Source organism: Marmota marmota, unplaced genomic scaffold (assembly GCF_001458135.2).
Source record: "Marmota marmota marmota unplaced genomic scaffold, marMar, whole genome shotgun sequence".
Taxonomy (NCBI): domain Eukaryota; kingdom Metazoa; phylum Chordata; class Mammalia; order Rodentia; family Sciuridae; genus Marmota; species Marmota marmota.
In genome coordinates this window covers 5476525-5494644 of record NW_026000057.1, presented here as the reverse complement: position 1 = coordinate 5494644, position 18120 = coordinate 5476525, and the positions used below count along the sequence as shown (strand labels likewise).

At 38.0% G+C, this 18120-nt stretch overlaps 1 long non-coding RNA gene across 1 annotated transcript in view; it reads left to right on the top strand.

Moving 5' to 3' along the window:
* LOC125619757 overlaps nucleotides 1-18120 on the top strand; it is a 39824-nt gene that overhangs the window by 10383 nt on the left and 11321 nt on the right. The window contains exon 2 of the long non-coding RNA XR_007351340.1: nucleotides 15666-15774. This is a non-coding gene — a long non-coding RNA (uncharacterized LOC125619757). The remainder of the gene's footprint in view (nucleotides 1-15665; nucleotides 15775-18120) is intronic.

The following is an 18120-nucleotide window of genomic DNA, read 5'->3' as shown; positions in this document are numbered from 1 at the left end:
CCATGAGGTGTTGGGGTAGTCAAGAGATGGAAATCTCAGTCCTTTAAGGGCGGGGGAGTGTAGCCAGCACCTCCAATTCTGAAATGGGTCAATAAAGATCTGGATTATAATTATATCTGTGGCATGTGACTTTGAGGAAACTATTTGATCTCTAAGACTTTTTTCCTCTTTAAAACAAGTGAAACAAAATTGACTCTGTCTATTAATGTATCTAAGAATCTGATGTGGTAATGTAAATGGAGGAGGCTTAAACATGACTTACTTTTATTAATCAGCTGTAGTTGGGGGTAGTCACCAAGGGCAACTATAGTAGCAGAGAGAGTGGATTTTTCTTTCAGGAATAGGATAGTGGAGGCAATTCTGAGTTCTCGTTATAGTTTCACTTGACTGGATCTCATGTCCTTTTCTATTTCTTTATTTCATTTCTCTAAGGATATTTTCTTGCCTGCTTTGGGAGTCCCATGGGTTTGAGATATTGTGTTACACTGTAGAGACTCTCTCGTCCTTCAGAGGAGCTGGGTCACAAGCTTAACTTGGACCTGTGAAGCTGCCTCTCGTTGGAGCTATTTCCATTTCTTTCCATCCTATCCCATTTCTAATATTTATTTTGGCATGTGGTATGTTCTGGGTGGGAGAGAAAGAAAAACAACACAGTAAATATTTTAGTATGAATTCACAAATAATGAGAAAGATATATAAGTAACCCCACCCTGAGATGTGATAAAGACAAATTCTGATAAAGACAATGTGTTCTGAAAGTACAGAGGAAGAGAGATTAATTCTAAGTGATTAGCTCTAGAAATGCTTTGGGGACATATGGGGTTGAGTGCTAGTTGATAGGACTTAAAAAAGTCTTTTTATAGTTGTAGACAGACAGAATGCCTTTATTTATTTTTATGTGGTGGTAAGGGTTGAACCCAGTGCCTCACACATGCTAGGCAAGCGCTTTGCCACTGAGCCACAACCCCAGCCCCTTGATAGGACTTTTGATGAGACTATAAATGAGAATGGGTAGGATTAGCTCAAGGGGAAAGACAAACCTGAGAAGATGTGTTGGAAGATGGTACCCAAGGGTAGCAGGGAAAGTCTAGAATGGGAAATGTGGATAGTGGCCAACTTGTAGATGGGGGATGTTTATTTCTAGTTTTTTTTTTTTTCTATTTGAATGAATTTACTAGTTTCAGTCTCTAAATTTATATCAACTACTGGAACTAAGTCATTTTAATAATATACAATTCTTATGTTTCATATGATATTGGATTATGATGGGAGTTGGTCTTTAGAGTCTTTTGAAGTCGGCATCAAGAGGGAAAATGAGCCAGTACTTTTATGGGCTTAAATAACTCCACTTTTATCTTTTTGTCAAGAGCTAAGAATAACTGGTGATCATGGAGTTTAATGATATCTGGTGGAACAAGATATCAGATACAGAGAACAGATACAGAGAATGTGGCTTACATTACAAGAAGGGCTGAGTCTCAGGCAAGAAGCTTAGAAAACATACTCCAAGGACCAGCTGAGCTAACGGGGAAGAGCTGCAGCGGGTTTGCAAGTTAGATAGCAGTGGCAAAACTTTGAAATAAGCTAAGGAAGGAAATCAACCAAGAACATTGCTACTGAACATTTAATATCATTGTGGACAGGAAGGATTAATAACTCAATTCTTCTTGCTCAGATGGTACCACTCTGGGCTATATGTTCATCTGTTACGAATGCAGAGTTAGGAAAGTTAAGGCAGAAGGAAATTTTTAGGCAAAAGTATAACCATCTCTTTCAGCAAACTGCAAGTATACAATAAAGTACCACTAATTACAGAACAGTGATCATGTACAGTGATCATGCTGTACATGAGATTTCTCCAAATTATATCATCACTGAAAGTTTGTACCTTGAGAATATGTGTTAGGTGGTCTTGACACACACACACACACACACACACACACACACGGTAACTATGTGAGGTAATGAATATGTCAGTTAAGATTGTGACAATCATTTCACAATGTGCGTGAGTATCAAAACATTACATTGTAAACCTTAAATATATACAATCTCTACTCAGTTATCCCTCAATAAAGTTGGGAAAAACATCTGTCTTATAAACTATAAAGGACATGTTTTGAAAGAATTATTCTTCTGGAAGGTCAGAAAATTCTCTTCTCTTTCTATCTATCAAAGCCACAGGAAATTCAAGTTTAGTTTAGAAGCCTAAAAAGCTCTTTTAATGACACCTTCCCCCAACACTTACACCAGCTGTGCTTGGCTTTTGAGATGCTCAAAGTAGTTAACAAACATCTCTTTTATTTTCCAAATTTCTCAAGGGGTCATATAATCAGTAAAGTGCAATTTAAGTTTTCAGCCTTGGGAAGGCTGAAGGGGGCAGTTTTGGGGAAAGAGAGGCCATGTTCTCCACCAACCCCTTGTTTGAAAGCAATTATCAGTGTTGATGTCAGATGCCCAACCATTCTGAAAACTCACGGGGACTTCACAATTGTCAACAAACAATGACAGGAAGCCACTGCAGCTAAGTCTGCCATTGTTACCACCATTGCCATTTTTACAGTCTCTACTAGTGTCACTCCTGAAATTTGAAGAAAGTGCAATAAAGGGGCTCAACTAGTAGCCTCTATCACCCTGTGATGCTATTTGCATTCACTCAGCTCAACCTCTTGGCATTCAGTAGTTTGGTCAAACATCTTCTAGGTGTTGCTGTGAATGTGTCTTTTAGATGTGCTTAACACTTGATCATTTGACTCTGAGTCGAGCAGACCACCCTCTAAAACATGGCCGGCCTTGTCCAATCAGTTGAAAGCCTGAGAAGACTGAGGTCCCCTGAGGATGAAGGAGTTCTGCCTCCAGGCTGCCTTCATCAAGACCATAACACCAATGCTTCCCAGGGTCTCCAGCCCCCTGGTCCATCCTGCAGATCCAGACTTCACAGCCCCAAATCAGTGAGTCAATGTCTTCAGTATCCCCCTCCCAGGACATACATTATGTGGGTTCTGTTTCTCTGGAGAACCCTGATTAATACATCTCCTTGGTTTTTCTTTGCTGTTTGCTGTTGCTTGGGCATTCCTGAGAGAGCTGGACATTAAGTGTGCTCCACGTTACTGGTACTTTTTTTCTTGCTGGTGTTGGTTTCTCATGAGGTCAAGAGTCTGACTGGTGAGAGGAGAGGGGGATGCAGGGGCTGTGCGTGGAGCAGGCCGATCAGAGGGCCTGTTCTGCTTAGCTTCAAGGATCTCTGTTGCCCATCTTTCTCTTTGGCCCATTAATGTCACGTTCCTTTTGAGGTTGAGCTGTGCTGCTCTTTGCTGGGAAGAAAGAATGTAAGCTTCTTTTATTAATGGCGCTCATGTTGTCCTGACCTTTCTTTGTTTTTTTTTTTTTCTTCTGAAGAAAGATGGCTGGAATTTTACAGAGGACAGTTCAAGATTTCACTTTTATATTTGTTTCGAAGTGAAATAAATCTTATATTCTTTAGTGTTTGTTTGATAACCAACCCCTCTCCAGTTCAGCGCTGTTCAAGAGAATAATGGAAATGCTCTCCCCTTTTGTCCAATATGGTAGCCACTGGCCACATGTGGTTACTGAGCCCTTAGAATGTGGCTAATGCAACTGAGGAACTGAATTTTAAGTTTTATTTAATTTTAACTTTTAAATGTAAATGGTCACACAAGGCTAGAAGTTACCGTATGGCACAGCACAAAGCCAGCTGAGATGCCAAACATCAACTTCCAGTTGATTTTCACCCAGGTCAAGTAATGAGTTATATGTAGATATAGATAATATAAATGTATATGTCTATACATTTGTATGTATCATCTATCTAATCTGGTTTTTACCACTTGTGAGGTCTTTGGACCAGCACCATCACCATCATCTTTAAACTTCTTGCATGTTTAGAATTGCAGGGTCCCTGTAGATGTGCTGAATCAGGATCTGCATTTTGTCAAGTTACTCAGTTGTGCTTATTAAAGCCTGAGATTGCGGATACAGAACATTCATACAAACAATCTTAGTGCACAGAGAAGCAGGATTTCTTCCCACTGACCTGTGTGATTTCACCATGAGTCCTCCCTACATGCTCAGGGCCCTTCAACACTCGTTCTGGCCTGAACTTTAAGGAGAAGTCTTACAATTTCCCTGTCATGTTTTTGGTTTCTCAGAATGTTATGCTCGATCAAAAACTTCTGATGTTTTTATTCTCATTTTCATGGGAAGAGGGGGAAGCATGTTCGAATTTGAGGGGTTTCTTTAAACTAAAAATCACTGTTCCTGAATAAGCATCCAGTTGTGCTGTGTGATGCCTTCTGTGATGTAGTTTATTGATAAAATAGTTCTGCAAAGTACACAAAAACGTCTGCATGGATTTTCTATTTATTACAGAGCAAATCAATAGTATCTTGCTGATAGTATTAAGTACAACGTTTACTGACACACACGCATATATGTGCATATATATATATATATAGTAACTACCATATATAATGCCATTTTATAATGATTTGGGCTGTGAAAATTACAAGATATAATTGATACTAGAAATGGTCTACTAGGACTCAACTTGCAACCACACATTTATTAGCTTCTAAAATTGATTCTGAACTACTTGACTTTCCTGACCTTTTGGTGGGTGCATGTAAAGCAACTTGAAGCAAAGCCATCCTGACTTTTCAGGAAATAACCAGGCAATAAGCAATAGATCATATTGACTTAGAACTTGAGTGGAATAACTCTAAAGCCTGTAAAACTTCATGAAAGAAAGAACAGCTATTGCATGGAAGGATGTCACGGCCTGTGATTTTGTGTCCGTCTCCATTCCAGCAGGATTTGGGGTCTCTTCCATTGGGTTGACTTTTCTTTCTGACTGACTTCAGATTCATATTATTTTGTTATATTTCATGCGTCTTTGTAAGATACTTTGTGGTAACAAAGTAGGATTATAAATGAAGAAATAATATTTTGCATAGAAAGTCTAGATTTATTTAATTCTGATTAAAATTAAGAAGAGCAATCAGATCCATGGATTCATCCACAGTGTTATTTAAGTACAAATTATATGCAAACACTAGTACAGTACCTTCCTCACCATGGTCTCACCACGGACTAGATGAAAAGAAGATGGAATTCTTCATATTCATAGATCACAGGTTGAATTTAGCCTGGGATGCACAGTCTGATAGATTGGAAACCTGGCTTGTTCACTTACCTGCAGAGAGGAGATAGCAATGCTTAACCTCAGGAGGTCCAGCTCTCACAGAAAGGACCGGAAGCCTCCTCTGTTCCTCCTAGGAAGTGGCCCTAGTAATTTAGAAGTATGTGGAATATAAGATTTTGATTACTGAATTTACATACAAGGTGTGATATTACGATTTTTGGGGGAGGAGATTTGGTCCCAACTGTTAGTGTTAATAACTTCAATTCCAAGATAATCTACACGCTGAGGAAACCGGAGCTCCGTGTTCTGACTGGGGACCCAGTGTATGCCTGGGTTTGTTTCAGGTTCTTAAAACTATTTGGCAGAAAAGTGAAGTTGTCTGAAATGTCACTACTTAGAGATAAGGTTTAAATTTTTGTATGTTTAATTTCAGGTTTGAGGGGGATACATTTACAAATACACATACCTAATCACATGTGATTGTATGTTCTTTGGCATATTATATTGTGCTTTTTAAATAGTACAAGAAATAAAGGAACATATCCGGGTGTGGTGGTACACACCTGTAATCTCAGTGGCCCTGGAGGCTGAGGCAGGAGGATCATGAGTTCAAAGCCAGCCTCAGCAACTTAGTGAGGCCCTAAGCAACTCAGTGAGGCCCTCTCTCTAAATAAAAAATATAAAAATGGGCTGGGGATGTGTCTCAGTGGTTAAGCACCTTTGGGTTCAATCCCCAGTATTATGGGGAAAAATAAAAACACCTAAGAAAACTTGGAATGGAACCACTACCACTACCATCATCCCACTCTTAGGTTTATACCCAAAGGACTTAAAATCAGCATACTAAGTGATGCAGCCGCATTAATGTTTATAGCAGCTCAATTCACAATAGCTAAACTATGAAACCAACCTAGGGGCCCTTCAACAGATGAATGGATAAAGAAAATGTGGTATATATATACACTGTGGAATATATCTCAGTCTTAATGAAGCATTAATTATGACATTTTCTGGTAAATAAATGGAACTGAGAATATTATGCTAAGCAAAATAAGTCAATCCCAAAGAACCAAAGACTGAATGTTTTCTCTGATATGTAGATACTAATTCACAATAAGAGGTGGGGTGAAGAATAGAGGTAATTTGGACTAGACTGAGGGGAGTAAAGAGAGGGGAGGGGGCAGGGGGCAGGAATGATAGAATGAATTGGACATTATTACCCTATGTGCATCTATGATTGCATGACCTGTGTAGCTCTGCATCATGTACAATGAGACCAATGAGAAGTTATGCTCCATTTATGTATGATATGTCAAAATGCATCCTACTTTCATGTGTAACTACTTAGAACAAATAAAAAAAGAAATAAAGGAACATGGAAATTGCATATTATGAAACATTTTCTGAGAACATAATTTTTAGTGGCTGCTTTCTTTTTCTATTATAAGGGTGTTGTAGTAACTCAACATGTTCTGTTAAACTTTGGGTGTATTTCTCCATTTGTTAACATAAATAGTACTTCCTTGCTACTTACTGTCTTATATGGTATGAATTTTTTCTTGATGCATATTGCTAAATTCAATTCCAGAGAGGTTGTGTCAATCATGCCACCAGTAGCAGTAACTGAAAATATGTATTTTCCAGAATTCTAGCAAGCACCAAGAATTAACATTTAAAAGATGTCCATTTGATGAGAAAATTAACTAGCCATCATAACCACTAATTATTTTAATCAATTGTTTTGATTTGTACATCTTTACCTGAACATGTAAAACTTTGTATTTATTCTGTAAATCTTACTTTTGCCTTTTTCAAAATGTTTTTAGTGCATTATAGCTATATGTAATATTGGGGTTTGTTTTGACGTAATCATATATGCATGGGATATAATTAGCTCCCCTTCAGTCCCCAGTGTTTCCTCCTGCCCCTGTGCCCTGCTTCCCTTCCTTTACAATATTGGTGCCTTTTAAAAATGCCATTACATGTATGTCAGTTGTAAGGACTCAAGAGTTGCCACAGTCGCTCTTGGACTAAGGTGCTATTAGCACATGTGAAAAAAATGAGTATTTTTCTTCTTTTTTTTGATTAGCTCACTTTAGTCATACATACTCTTAGGGTTCATCTTGACATAAATATGCAAGAATGGAATAGTGTTTGCTCTAGTCGGTCTCCAGTCCTTCCCTTGCCCTCCTGTCTTCCCTCCCACTGCTCTTTTTCCTCTTCTGACCTTCTTCTATTTACTTATAGTTTTTTTTAAGTTAGTGCCTTGTGAATATATATGGAGGTGAGATTCACTGTAGTATATTTATATATTACAATCACTATAGAAAGTAGTATGGAGATTCCTCAAAAAAACAGGAATGGAACCATCATTTGACCCACCTATCCCACTTCTTGATATCTATCCAAAATGAGCTAAAATCAGCATACTATAGGGATGCAGCCATGTCAATATTTATAGCAGCACAATTCACAATAGTCAAGCTATGGAGGAAACCTAGGTGCCCTTCAACAGATGAATAGATAAAGAAAATGTGATGTCGGGCTAGGGTTGTGGCTTAGTAGTAGAGTGCTTGCCTAGCATGTGTGCGGCAATGGATTTAATCCTCAGCACCACATAAAAATAAAGGTCCATCAACAACTAAAAAAAATTTAAAAAAGAAAATGTGCTGTCTATACACAATGGCGTATTACTCAGTCATAAAGAAGAATGAAATTATGACATTTGCCAGTGAACGGATAGAACTGGAGACCATCACACTGTGTGAAATAATCCAGAGCCAGAAATTCAAAGTTATAATGTTTTTTCTGATGTATGGAAGCTACTCCAAAATAAGAAAAAATAAAGTGTGGGAAGGAATTTCATGAAAATAGAAGAGAGATCAGTGGAGTTGAGGAAGGGAATTGAGGGGAAGGAGGAGGACAAGAAAAAGGGAAGACTGGTGGAATGAATCTGACCTAATGTTCTACGAACATGTTCTGTGAGTTTTAAATCTTATTTAATTCATTATACTTCTGGGGATGGAACCCAGGGCTTGCATCATGCTTAACATGCTCATCACTGAGCTGTGGTCCCAACGCCTTAAAATTTATTTCACTATTTAAAAAATATTGTAGTGTTGCATTTTTATTTTTTAAATAGTTGTAAACTTTCACTGCAAGCAATTCAGACACTGAAGGAAAATATGCAGAAAATACCAGTCACTCATAATCCTATTGCCCAGTGGTTAAGCACCCCTTGGTTCAATCCCCAGAACAACAGACAGGTGTTTTGGTTAGGAGCATGACCTTGGAGGTCAGGCTCCCTAGATTGGCATCTCAACCTTGCCACTTATTAGCAACATCATCTTGAGCAAGTTACTTTCCTACCCTGCACTCCTTTTCCTAATTTGTAATAAGTGAGGAATGAGAATAATTTGGAATAATAGTAATGAAAATAATTTATAGTCTGTTCATAGAGTTTGAAACCGAAATGAAATAAAATATGTAAAACATTAATACTAAGAATAGTGTCTGGCCTCTAGTGAAACTCCATGAAAGTAAATTCTTAGTATCTTCTCTTATCAACAATAGATTTCTATTGGTAGGAATAAAAAGTGTTTTATTCTGTCAGTACAGGCATTGTATCATCTATTGTATCTGTTGGTAATTGTCAAATTATGTTTTCCACACCTTTACAAAAGCATTAGGTATTATCACTTTTGAAAATTATCACTCTGATGGGTGAACAATGATAAATCATTGTTATAATTTCTATTTCTTTGATTGCTCATGTCTTTGTATGTAATTGTATGGATTTTTTTCTTTTTGGTACCAGGGATTGAACCCAGGGGTGCTTGATCACTGAGCCATGTCACCAGCCCTTTTTAAAATTTTTTATTTCAAGATAGGGTTTTGCAAAGTTGCTTAGGGCCTTGCTAAATTGCTGAGGCTGGCCTTGAACTTGGTGATCCTCTTGCCTCATCCTCCCATGTTACTGGGATTACATGTGTGTACCATCATACCAGGCAATTTTATAGATTTTTTACCATATTCAGTTATCTTTTTTTTAAAAGATAATTTTTATGTTGATGTAAAAATTGTATGCATTCATTGTGTACAACATAGTATTTTGGAGTACATATACATTGTAAAATGGTTACATTTAGCTAATAACTAATGCATAACTTTACATAGTTGCCACTTCTTTGGTGAGATCATTTAACATCTGCTTTTTCAGCATTTTTCAAGAATGCAATATATCTCATTAACTATAGTCACCATGCTGTCCTCTAGGTCTCTTGGACTTACTCCTCTTGTCCAATCGTAAGTAAACACCCTTTAACAAACATCTCCCAAACTCCATAAATGTTACTTTAGTGAATTGCCTAGTCATTGTCTTTGTTCATTTCTCAAAAAATGTGAATTCTTATTTTGGAATAATTTTAGATGTATCAAAATTTGCAAAGCTAATATGAAAAGTTCCTTTATATCCTGCACAACATTTTATGTTACTACAGTACATTTGTCACAGCTAAGAACCATTGGTAGGTTACTCTTCACTGCACCTCAGGCTCTGTTCAGATGTCACTATTTTTTTTTTCCCCACAGATGTCATTTCTCTGTTTCAGAATCCAATCTAGGATCCCAGATTGCATTTAGTCTTCATGTTTCCTTAGTCTCCTGTGGTGTGTGATTTTAGCCTATTTTTCATGGCCTCCACAGTTTGGAAGCATTCTGGTCAGATAGTTTGTGGAATATTTCTTTGGGCTTATTGGCTATTTTCTCACGATTAACCTGGAACTCTGGGTGACTGGGAAGAATATGACAGGGCTGAAGGGTCGGTCCCTACAGTCACATTGCGTCAGAGGCCACATGTTGTCAACATGACTTCTCACTGGTGGTGGTAACCTCGGTCAGTTTGTTCTGGTAGTGTTTGCCAGGTTTCTCTAACCTAAAGTCATTATTTTTCACTTTTTATACTCTGTCATTTGAAATATAGTTTCACTAAATTCAGCCCCTATACAAGACTAAATGCAGAGATTAAGCTCCATCTTTGAAAAAAGAAATTTGCTAGTTTTTTCCTAGGGCTGCCATAGCAAAATACAACAGACTGGGTTGCTTAAATAACATTTTTTTTCCCCTCACAGTTCTGAAGGCTGAAATTACAAGATCAAGGTATTTAGCAGGGTTAGTTCCTCTGAGGGCTCTCCCCTTGTCATGCACATTCTGGTCTGTCTCTGTGTCCTAATTTCCTTATAAGGATATAGTCAAGTCCATCCTAATGGCCCCATTTTGACTTAATCATCCCTTTAAATGCTCTTTCCACAAGTACAGCCACATTCTGAGGTACTGGGTGTTATAGCTTTGACAAGTGTATTTTGAGTGGGCACAATTCAGCCTACAACAGGAAGAATATCTCTATATGTTATTTGGAATTTTTCTGTGTACAATATTTGTCTCTTTTCCTCCATTTATTTATATAGTCACCCGTTTATTTGTTCCAGCATGGAATCATGCATTCTTATTTTGGACTTTGGATTCTCATCTAACATAATGCCAATAGTTTAGTTGGCCAGATTCTTCTAGCTTGGTCACTGGGAACTCTTGTAGCTTGGCACATGTTTCTTGATTCTCTTTGACTCCCCCCCCTTTTTTTTTTAGTATTTCCTGACTTTCTGATCTTACAAGATTATCCAGGCTCATCTTATAATTTTGGGGATCCCAGGTCTAAAACCTCTCATTTATCCATGAATCTCTAGTTGCTTTTATTGGAAAATGATATTTAAAAGCAAAATCGGGGCATTGGGTGTGCCCATTTTTCCCCCTTGGGAATGAAATAGTTTTCTTTTTGATTAGAATATATCCCCACCATACATATATACATATATGTGTGATTTATTAACTTCCTTCCTGCCTTATATGTTGATTTCTTCATTCATCAATCAACAGAGACTTAGCATGCACTTACTTTATCTCTGGCATTAGTCAAGAGGCTAGAGATACCACACTCAAGAAGTTCATGGGCTAGACTTGCTTTGTAACAACCCACTCTTAGAATAACCCACCCAGTCTTGTAAGAACTACACTAACCCCTTCCAAGGTGGGTGCTTCCATGAGCTGATGGCCTTCCTTCACACTCTACATCTTCATGGGCCACCAATTCTCAATATCATTATATATGGGACCAGGATTACAGCACATGAACCTTTGGGAGAACATGCTCACATGCCCTGAGAGAGTGCCTGCCTGTTGGAAAAGCAGAGAGAGGTTGGTGCAGTTGAAGCAGAGAAAGGGAGGGAGGCAGTAACAAAAGATGGCAGCAGGGTTGGTGAGAGGCCAGCTCAAGCTGGTAAGAACTTTGACCTTTATTCTGAGTGTGATGGGAAGCCATGGAGACTTCTGAGCAGAGGCGTGACAGATCAGATTTATATTTAAAATGATGTATTTCTGGCTATTGTATGAACAATTGGCTGGAAGGGGCTGTGAGTCGAAGCAGGAATCTCAGTTAAGAGGCCATTGTAGTGACCCAGCTGAGAGGTGTTGTGGGCCTGGATCAGGTTGTAGCAGCAGAAGCAAAGAGAAATAGCTGGGTTCAGGATACATTCTGTAGCAGAACCAACAAGATTTGCTGACCAACTAGAAATGAGATAAAAGAACAAAGAAGACTCAGAGAGCAACTTAGAAAGTAATTCAAGTTCTGCCTCTCAGAAATTGGGTAAATCAAAGACTATTATTGAAAAAGAAAACTCTGAACAATTCTGGGGTTTGAAGGAATCTAGAGTTCTCTTTTGGATATCTGAAGCCTGTTTACAGAAAGGAGATGTTCAATGGGCAGATGGATAAAGAAGTCTGGGGTTCAGAAGAGAGGTCAAAATGGGAGACACAAATTTGCAAATAACGTATACACAGAGTTTTGGAAATTAAATGTGTTTTTTTGATATGCATCTCATTTAACTGAGCTGGGGTTTATTTGTCATATTAGTAGATATGTCTGTGGCTAACACTATCTAGGCCTTTTAGGTCATTATTTTAATTTACCCAACATACTCTTAATTTTTATATATCTTCTATATCTCCTACTACTGCCATATGAAAAGCAATGGGTTGTATACAGCACAAACATGCACGTGCACACACACACACACACACTTTTTTAAGAGAACAGTACTAATTTATACTCTTTCAACTTATTCAACATTGAAATTATTTAAATTAGATTTTATTTATTTTATTTTTTTAAAATTTTTTTTGTCATCTTCTTTATTTTTATTTTTTTATTTTTTATTTTTTTATTATTAGTTGTTCAAAACATTACAAAGCTCAAAAATTAGATTTTAAAAAGTAAGAAGGAAATACTGGCTATCAAGGACATTGTAATGTCCAATGTATTGGTTAGAACTGTAAATGATCAAGAATCCCATATAAACCAATTAGACAAAGGAATATTTTGATTTCCTTAACTGGGAACTTCAAGTGGCAGGTCTAGTTTCAGAAGTAGCTGGATCCAGGGCTTCAGACAATCTCGTCAGCTCTTGGTCTCTGCCTCTGTTTCTCAGTGCTGCTTGTTATTCCTTGGTTTGATTCTTAGATTCTTTCCATGGCAACATTCCCTAGGTGGCCATAAGCATCCTTTCAGCTTGGTGTTCAAGAACAAAAGGAACAGACCCTGTCTCTCCAGCATCCATGTCAGTCATTCAAAAGCACTGATGACCCCTCTTTGGATAACTGGGTAGGAAAGAGATAATTTCTGTTGGTCAGGCCGGCTGATGTCAGAGCTTACTAGGAAGACCAGGGAGAGGTCAGTCACATTTGAACGCTGAACAAGAAGGTCCTGGGTGAACCCAAGCATCTAGGACTGTGAGGACTACTTCACGAGGGACAGTTCAGCCTGGGCTAGGTCTCAAGAGTCTGCAGGGGCTGAAGGTCAGAACAAACAATGTCCTGAGGAAGACAGGAAGGGAGTGAAAGAGAACCAGAATGATTTTGGGGGACTTCATTCTGCCTGCAACCACTTCATAGATGTGCCGCCATATTGGTGAGGGAATTGGGGTGACAGAGAACCCTGCAGTTTATCAAATTATATAGTTTCTAGTGCAATGTATTGTTAAGTGTATAGGCTCTGGGTCAGTGAATTTTTTTTTTTTTACATTTTTTTTAGCCCTGTGATGTCTAGAAAGTTATACAACTTCACAAAGTGTTAGTTCCTTCATCATTGAAATGATGGACAATGGTCATATTCACTGCAGAAGGTTATAGAATGGATTATAAGAGTTAATACACACCAGTGCTTAATGCAGTGCCTGGAACACAATAATAGCTCAGTAAATGTTAGTATTTCTTTCTTACTATTACCGTGGCACTAGCCTCTGTAATATATCACCATCATTGCCATCTCTCTTGGGTCATTTAGGCCTCTGTCTGTCTCAGGATTAGGACATGTTTTTAAAGTAGAACATAAATTTTGGGCTCTGGAATTTTTATGGGCTTAGAAAGTATGAGTCAGTAATATTCTGAGGCTAGTACTTTGGATTCTTACATCAATCTGATAGACTAACCTTAGTATATAGCAAGGAGTCCTCATATGTCCTGGACAGATATAGATACATACGAATTGTTCCAAATTCATCAAGATGCACAGTGGACAGTCAGTTATCCATAAGGGCTCAGGAAGGGATGGCTCAAGGAATTTATGGAAAAAGAAATTTATTCCCAATTTATTTAAATTTGTTCTCAATATTTCAGGTTAGCAAATTCCAGCTTTTCAGGAAGGAAATAAGTAGCTCCCTGTCCTCTGTTCAGATCATGCCCATTGTGATTTCTAGTAATCATACAAAAATAAGATTTTAAGTAGCAAAGTCCCTTCAGAAGAACTTGGGGAGAAATTATAGCCTGCAATGACAATAAATTAGAATTATTAAGTCTATATAATGACTGAATATTGGGAGTTTAGGACCTGTTTTCCCAGAAGGGCATTTGAAGATCTTGTTCCTCAGACATAGAGTTCATGCCCAAAGAAAACACTATCAGGCCACAAATAGTACCTTAGTCTGTTTTCAGGTAAATTAGTTTTTCAAATGGACCCTCTGGATCATTCCTTTATATAGATAATTTGACCTTGACTGGTGGAAGAGAGAATGTGGCCAGCGCTCAAGGTGTTCTGAGAAATCTTCCAGGAGGCAGGAATTTAAAGTCTTTGGGGAGAGTGGCCACCCATATGGTCCTGTTAAAGAACTACTTCCTGTCAGTTCTTTCAGAAAATGATGAGCCTCTGTGTGCTGCAAGGAATTAGTCCAGCCATGCAAAGCAGCTGTTGTTCACCCACTTCAATATTTATATTTTGCCTATAGAATGAGTCCTGCCTTCTCTCTTACTACTTTCTACACTCTCTTGATCTCTTTTCCAAAACTTTTTTGTTAAAATTTAATTTTAGACTTTAGGGAAGAATTGTACATATAGTACAAAGAATTCCCCTGAAGTCTCCTTCCAGCATCTGGCAATGCTAACATTGGTTGTAACCAAGACGCAATCAGCAAGATGAAAAATATCTAGTTTGAGTTTCTTCAGTTCAACACCAATATTCTTTTTGCGCTTTAGGATTCAAACCAGATTTTCACATTGCATTTGGTTCATTTTTCCTTCATCTTTTCAAATCTGTGACGGTTCCCTTTTCTTTCCTTGTCTTGTGTGACCTTGAAACTTTTTCAAGAGTATTGGTATTTTGTAGAATGTTCCTCAATTTGAATTTGTCTGGTGTTTTCTCATAGTTACTTGAGGTTATGGTGTATCCCTACGTTTTTCAACAATTTCTTTCTTGGCTTCTTTTTTAGAAATTCTGGTGTTGAATATTGTAGAATCGATGTATCTCCACTAATGAATTCAGTTGTAATTGTGTCCCCCTTGCAGGAGGATGATGGACTGTGGAAAGAAGTTAAATGTCTTTTTCTTTTTTAAAAGACGGAAAACTCTTTTTAAAGAGAATAAGTACTTTTCATCCAAAACATACTTTGAAGCTGTTTTAGATATTTTCCATTATATGAATGTTTGATTGTTGAAGAGCAGTTTGTTCTGAAAGAAATAGGGGTTATAACAGCTACTGTAAGCAAACGTAGTGCTGGCATAGGAGACCTGTATGGTCATCATGCTTTGGGCTTTTCAGAAAATGCAACTTAATATTGGGTTAAAAACAGGTATATTATGACGCACCCTATTTCAACTTCAGGCAACATTCAGTTTATTCAATAGGCATTTATTACACATTTAGCTTGATTTGAGGTACAGGATTACATTTAATGCATGTTGGCATTTAATGTGACGTTTGTGGAAGCATGCATAAGTTATATATATATAATTACTTCTCATTATTCATGTAGTTATGTCTTAGTTGCCAAGAACAGTAAATTATTCAATAGTAAACATTGCTCCTACAGGAAATACAGGATTGGGTTCCTGTGAGCCTCTGGTCACAATATTTTTATCATTTGATTAATAGATAACCCTTGTTGTTTGTGTGTTTCTCTTTCAGGATACCTTGTTTAACAGGTGTTATTGATTGACTTCTGTGGAACTCATGGCCAACAGTGCTATACCTCATGCCCAAACGGAGATTAACTGATGTACGTGTTTTCCATAAGGTACATCACAGCCTTCTTGCATTCAGGGACACAAGACAGTGCTTTAGCACCAGCCTGGGGGCCATTTACACAGAAAACACCAACAGAGAATACAAAAATGTGAAAACATATGGCACTAAGCAATTCATATGAACACTTATTTACAAATTGAGAGCTGAAGCGAGTCAGAGCAATCCATGCTGTTTTTATAAAATTTGAAAATATTTAGAAAACCTTATTCAATCTCAGGGGTATGTAGGTGGGGGCCTCAAAATCTTCCTTGATACATGCATACTTACAAATGATCCTAAAAAGTACAGGGAGTATTGATTTGGGAGTTACAAATACATTTTAGCAAGTAGGCAAATTCACAAATATAAAATCTGTGAAAAGAATCGGCTATAGTCCTCGTTGTGTGAAGTCAAATTTACCCTTATTTCACAGATTAAAAAACCCCAAGGTTCCAGGATGTGGAGCCCTTGCCATAACTCTGGCCAGCCCATCAGTCAAGGGTTCATTCAAGGTAAACCATGCTACTTGAATTCCAAAAGCAATGTTTCCACCTTGGCTCTCCAGATCTTGCAGCATTTGAGAAAGCTGTTATCTCTCAACAAATTCTGGAGTCAGCCAGGTGTTTGTCTCTGACCTATGTACAATTATGATAAGTGAGTCATTGACACGTGGGTATTTGTCCCCAGCATGGCTTCAAACGTGATTTAAAGTCTGTTTAAACAAATTCGTCTCCATCTGACACATGCACTCTTTCAAATAGTCCCTGTGCCTGAATCTTCTAGGAGTTTCGAGTCAGTATTCTAGGAGGATGTCATTGTACCATCTTTATTAATAAGGCCTCTCTCCTCTTGAAGTTTATTTCTCCTCATTACAAAAATAATTAGTGCTGTTTCAATGAAATATGAAAATATTTAAAAAAACCCAAAGAATCAATACAACTTGCCCATATTTCTTTTCTTTGGGGGTGGGGTTACTGGGGTTTGAACTCAGGGGCACTCAACCACTGAGCCACATCCCCAGCCCTATTTTGTATTTTATTTAGAGACAGGGTCTCACTGTGTTGCTTAGCTCCTCACTTTTTCTGAGGCTGGCTTTGAACTCGCAATCCTCTTGCCTCAGTCTCCCCAGCCACTGGGATTAGAGGCGTGCGCCACAGCACCTGATTCATCCATATTTCTTAACAAAGAAATAACCCTGTTAACACCAAGTGTGACTTTTCTCCATTCCCCCCTCTTATTTTTTCTATGTATATATGTCTATTGAAACATAAATACCTATATTAAGAATTGAGGTTGGACTTTATATGCTATTTATTTTCAACTTTTTCCTGTAAGAACATAACTTGAAGATTTTTAAATGTATGAATATACCATAGTTAATTGAATTATTTAGAATCCTTTTCACTTTTAGCTGCTTCAATTGTATCTTTAATTGAGCAAAATTTGTAATGATTATTACTATATATTCCTAATTCTTATGTAGAAATAGAATTATTGCATCAAAATATGAACATTTTGGAGACTTATCATCATTGTTAGATTGCTTTCGGGAAACTCATGAACCTTCCCACTGGCTGTGTGTGACATGCCCATTTCCTTGCCTTCTTGCAAACAGGGTATGTCCTGGAGGCTTTACCTTAGGTTGTTTTATTTGAGGCATGTAAATGCAGATTTAACTTTCCGAATGCTCTGGAATGCACTAGTTAGTTTCAGTTTCCCTTGGTTGTACGTTATGTGCCACGTGGTTGTCTGTACCATGGAGTGAGAGAAGAGTGTGGAAGTGGGCATCTCAGGGAACACCCACAATATAAGTGGGGTGTGCTGGCCAAGATGAGCCCCTGACAAGACAGAGAAGGAAAGCCGGCAAGATGCCAAGAGGACCTGGGGAGCAAGATGTCACCAGGACAGGAGGAGGGAGTTTCCATCAAGCTGGCAGAACAACCACGTGGATTCTTCAGAAAACATTCAGAAAGCCAAATAAGACAAGGGTTAAAATTTGTCCATTTAATGGAGTGAAATGGAAGACAAAAATCCGGATGACTGTGGGCACAGCTGTATGCGTCACAGACCTGGTGGTTTTTTTTTTTTTTTGCATGTGCCTGTTTTTGTTTAGTTCCTGATGGATTTTTGGGAGTGTCTGTTGGGAGTAAATGTACAAACATGGATTATTCTGGAAACAGCTGGCACAGTTTGCTTCAGGCCACCTGCTCTCGGGAAGTAGCAATTCCATAGATGCAAAGAAGCAAATAATTGCAGATATTATCTGTCTGCTTTGGAATGACCATAAAAGGCCAATTCCAATTTGATCTTAAAATAGGCAAAAATTTTCAACTGACCCATCATTGATGAGACATGT